Source organism: Eumetopias jubatus, unplaced genomic scaffold (assembly GCF_037043125.1).
Source record: "Eumetopias jubatus isolate StellerSeaLion01/CBP00866 unplaced genomic scaffold, mEumJub1_p1.0 scaffold_7, whole genome shotgun sequence".
NCBI lineage: Eukaryota > Metazoa > Chordata > Mammalia > Carnivora > Otariidae > Eumetopias > Eumetopias jubatus.
Genome location: NW_028274813.1, coordinates 20,642,978 through 20,648,650, shown reverse-complemented (window position 1 = coordinate 20,648,650; position 5,673 = coordinate 20,642,978).

Sequence of the window (5,673 nt, the reverse complement as noted above, 5' to 3'; positions counted from 1 at the left end):
ATGTTTCAAAGAATTTTGTATTGCTTGCATCTTCATTTTATTGCATAATTAGATTTATTGCATAATTAAAAATGTTCACAATCCAATAAACCAAACACATGAAAAATGAAAAACCCAAAAAAGTTTGTGATGCAAACCCAAACAGCCGTTGTTGGTTCCAGAGACATAACGCTTGTCTGCCAGTGTGTCCTTGCTTTTCCACACTGCTGCAGATTCTAATTGGGATAAATGCATTTTCTCCTTAGTTGGCTTTTGTGGAATTGAAGACTGAGCACATTTATATTATTACACTAACATAGCTTCTCATACAAAAGCATGTTCAAGTCCTTTCCATTTTACAGAGAACAAAAACATTTTTTTTCAGTTCTTCTACTTTGCCCTGCTGCTCGTGGGCCTTTTAAATGAGACAAAAAAATTTTTTTGTTTTTGTTTTATGTCTGATAATGTTTCTACCATGTTACATTTTTTTATTCTGCCTTTGGTCTACCTATCCCAGCCTGCTCTGATCCTGTAGAATAATCTACAAGTGTTCTAACTGAATTTACTTCAGAAACAGAGCTCTCTGTGTGAAGATCTGAGCTGTTACTATCAAGTTGCCTCTTGAAGCATTGATTTGACCGCTTTAATTCCCTTTAATGATACTATTAACAACTACATGCTTTTTCATGTTGTAGCTGCATTTCTTTTGTGCCGATTCTGTCCTCTTGGGTCCCAGATGAACAGAATGGCTGTTGCCCTCCTTTCTGAGTTTCTTTCCCCTTCATACCCCCATCTTCTCTATTGTGTGTGCTCCTTTCATTAACACATCTCCTGATTCTCACCTGAGTGCCTGGATACACTCTGCAAGTCAAGAGCTTGGACATTTTCACTGATCAAAAGACCATCATCACTGGTTGTTTCATCTATTAATTTAACAACTGCTGAGGACCTGGACGTGTACTTGGTATTCTATCTTAAGTGATCCATTCACAAATTCCCCTCCACCACTCCAATGCCACTTGCTGTCTTCCTCCCTCCCAACGAAGCATTCAAGCAGTCTTACTACCTTATTTCCTATTGGATGCATGCTGCTGTAGACTATGCACCCTGCCCTGTTTAATTATTGTGCTCAGACCTTCCCTCCACACTGACGATGCTTCATTGATTTCACGAATATCCCATCTCCTTTCAACAACGTGGATGGTTTCATCTTCTCTCTCTTTTAGTAGCTCTGCTTCTCTGAGATTTCCCCTACCCCTGTTTTTCATGAAGAGTGAGGATAATATAAAACAAGACCAGGTAAAACGTTACCCTTCCCACTATACACCTCTTCTGTTGCATCTTTGTGTGAAATATATTTTATGGACATGATAAAGTCTTAGTCTTGGTCACTTTTCCATAGCCTTGATTACTGTAAAAGAACTGAAATGGCTTCTCTCTTGCCCTTTGAGTAAGTAGAAATATCACTGCCTAAATACTAATGGTCATTTTTATGACGGCTGATGAGGCACAAAGCAGAAAGAACATAGACGCACTTTAAAATGATCATTCAGACCTGGAAAGTCTCACAGTGCTCAACTCCTCATGAATCTCTTTACTGAGGAACATATACATTCAAATAGAAATCCAAAAAGATATTACTTCTCTGTGGTAGGCACAGTAATGGCTCCCAAGATGTTTACGCTCTAATCCAAGGAACCTGTAAGTATGTTACCTTACAGGACAAAAGAGACCTTGTAGATGTGATTAAATTTAGGACCTCGAGGTAGGAAGATGATGTCATCATCTAGGTTAGCCAAATGTAATTACAAGAGTCTTTCTATCTGCAAGAGGAAGGCAGGAGCATCAGTGTCTCAGTGATTCGATGTGAGGCAGACACTACTGGCCATTGTTGACTCTGGAGATGGAGGAAGGAGCGTGAGTCAAGGAATTCAGGCAGTCTCTAGAAACTGGAAAAGGCAAGGATCTGGATTCTCCCCTGGAGCTTCCAGAAGGAACACACCCAGGCCAATACTTTGAGTTTTAGCCCAGCGAAACCCCATTTTGGAATTCTGACATTCAGAACTGCAAAATAATAAATTTGTGTTGTTTTAAGCCACTAAGCTCATGGTGTTTTGTTTCAGCAGCAACCGGAAACTAACAGACTGCCCAGAGAGGCAGTTTCAATAAATGATTTACTGGAGCAGTAGAAAAATCCAGCTAAGATCCAATAGTGTAAAATAGACTCAAATTATTTCTTGTTTGCGCCTTCCCAAATGAGGTTCATTTTTATTTCAACAGCCCAAATGCCCATTCTCTATTTTTCCCCTTGGGCTGAACTTCCCTAAATATCTTCAGCTATTCACCACCTCCGCCCACGTTTGCTACCATGTCATATAATACAGAAAAAGCTTTACTTTCTCTTTACTTTCTCTTTCTTGAGCAAAGTGGAGTCCGTAAACCTTGGGGGCCTTTCCTTTTATTGGAGCAATAAATTCTTCCATCGAGATGAAGACTTGTTTTTACAAGCAGTTCCTTTTTTAATGATAGCACGACCTACCACAAGGCCAGTCGAGGCTGGGTTGCCCAAAGTACAACATCTGCATTTTCAAGTCAAGAGCATTCCACCAAAATGCATTATTGATTAGTGTAGAAAGAAACATTCCATTAAAACACAAGGATATTCAGGAAATAAAGCACTAAGTACTCTTCATATATCATTGTTTTTCCAGCTTGGCGGTTTTATAATTTTCTCATGTCCTTTCAGACCCAGGTCTCCATTCAAATATCCTGTGTCATTGTTTATAAAGCTGTTTTAGTTACTTCATGCAGTACTAAATAGAAGGCACACTGTTAACCTTCCCTCTCCCCACTATTTTTTTAGACTGTGAAACAAAACTACTTGTTGCTGTGTTATTTCTATCATTGAGCCTAACACTAAGTGATTGTATACTGCTGGGATAGGCACATTTTCATTCCAACTATATCTTAATGGCACAAACAGCTTTCCTTCTCATTAATTCCAAACTGTTAATCCAGTCAATCATTCACTTGAAAGAGATTAATTTGAAAGCTATGCTTGTATGTATGGTAATTTTTTTGTAAAGTATAATGTCTCTGGTCCCTGCCTTCAAAGAGCTTACTAGCACCCTTTGCATATATTGAATAGTTAGTTAATACTCTACAGCAAAATGATCATCCAAAGAAATTTGGGGTGAATACATTTAAAAGGACATGATTTCTTCATCTCGTTGGCTAGCTAATCTCTCTTCTCTCATTAAAATAGATGTTTCCCTAAAGCTCAGGGTTTTGAGACCTTGTCTTCTGATACTCACTTCCTTAATTAGAGTATTTATACAAACATTTCTATCTGCCTATTTCCAATATATTCTATGTGACACCTTCACCTGGATTTCCCCAGACAACTTAATCCCAAGGTGTTTACAAACATACCCATAATCTTCTCAACAAAGCCAGATCTTTCTGTTACCTCTCTGCCTTTAATTAGTTGATGATGCCATTGTTTTCCTCAAGCATTTATGCTTAAAAATATAATTTCTACCGTAATGCCATTCTAGCTCTTTAGTTTAGGATTGGCAGATAAAATACAAGATGCCCAATGAAATTTGAATGTCAGATAAGCAACAAATGATATTTTAGCACAAATATGCCCCCTGAGACATACTGTAATTTTATTTGCTAAATCTGGCAACCCTAGGCCAGTGGTTTTCAAATACCACTGTGTGTCAGAATCACTTGGGGGGTTTGTGAAGAAACAGACTACTGGTTCCACCCCTGGAGTTTTTGATCCAGCCTGGGTGGGTTCTAATTCTAACAAATTAGAAATCTGCATTTCTAGCAAATCCTTGGTTAATACTGAGAAGACCAGCACTTTGAGAATCACTGTCCCAGTGATGAGATTAATTCCTCTGTTAGTTGTGGTTCTCAATCCTGGCTGCATGTTAGAACCAACTGGGGGGCTTTACAAAATTCTTAATATATAGATCTTATATGAGATGCTCTACTTTAATTGAATGAGGGTTTGGTCCAGGCATGGGGTTGTTAGAAAGTTTCCAAGGTAGTTTTAACCTGTAGCCAGGATAAACATGACTAATTGTGTATACTCTGCATCTTCTGAGTCTCTTCAAAATTACAGATAATTCAAACCCTTATGACTTCTTGTCTTAAATAACCACCGAACCCACTTGTTAATTCTCGTGGCTTCACTCTTTAATTCATCTATTATACAACTGTGGATTAATTCTTCTGAAGCATGTCTCTGATGCATCATTGGCATTTGAAAACATCTCCAAATCAATCCTCAGTGATTGAATAGATAGACACTTAGTATCTTGGCATTTAAGACACTGCCCAGTCTCTTTCTAGTCTGCTTCTCACTGGGAGGTGGTGAGTTCAGGATCCTCCTCCATCACCATTTTGAACTGGAACATTTTGAAAAAGCATTTTAAGACATGTTTTTTCATATAAACTTGATGCCCCAGAGAAAAATAAGCTGTAGTTGTTTCCTTGTCCCCTTGTTTTCCAAGTGTGTCTCTTGCTGCCAGACCAGTGACCTGTTTGTCTTCATCTCTCCCTTCCAGGTAAATCACTACACTTCTCTTTTCTCTTTGACCTTTCCTTGCATATCTGGGAATGTTCTCTCTCCTCAAAAGCCTCCTCCTTTAAAGTACTTAATCCAACTTGGATTGCTCATTCAGTCAGTTCACATGCGATCAATATTTACAGAGTGCTCTTTATGTGTACTGGCTACCTCAGAGAATGAGGAGTCCCTGCTCCCCTGTAGCTTATATTCGGTGGGCAGGATAGTCAACAACTAAGTGGGTGTTAGGTGGTGATAACTAATAAAAAGACAGGAAAGGAATGGACTGAAAGATGGGGATAGTGCAGAGCTGTTTTGAATCAAGTGGTTTGGTCTGGAGATGCTTCTCTCATAGATAACATTTTACCTGGGGCCCAAGTAAGTGCAGGAAGGAGCCACACAGCTGTCTAGGGGAAGGTTCCAAGTACCAAATGCTTGAAGACTGAACACCTGGAGCAGCAACAAGGCCACTGTAAAAACTTTGGTCTGTTCTAAGTGAAATGTGAAGCCACTGGAGGGTTGTGCAGACAGAAGTGGTACAATATGATCTGTATTCTAAAAGAACATCTGGGCTGCTCTGTCCAGAACAGAAAATGGGGGCAAGGATGGAAGCAGGGAGAACGGGAAGTTAGAACAATAATTAAGGTGCTCAGGAGACTGTAGTGTCAGTAAAGACAGAACAATCAAAAAGGGGAGCTAGCTTTGTTGGGAGATAGGTGAATGGGCGTAAAAGGGTTGAGTTTCAGATGCCACATCTGTAATGAGGGAAAAGTGTGGTTCAGGTGCTTGAATAATTGTCTTATTTATTTGTTTACCTATTCATTATTAAATGAAGATCATTTATTTTAGATGAAGACTATGTTATACCTACAATAGGCATTCATGTGGCTATACTTTTGTATCATATATAAGTACAGAGCTGGATTTTTCTTGAAGCGAATGAAGTCCCAGAGTCCCTCTTCCCCCAAACTTGGCTCTCTGAAGGCATTGGAGAGTGATCTATGAGGGGGGATATCCAGGTTTCATTTCTGACAAATTGTTTATGGGGATCTCAGAAAAAAGTGACTTTAATAATATGATTTCCTTTTTTTAATCTAAATAAATACTCATTTATG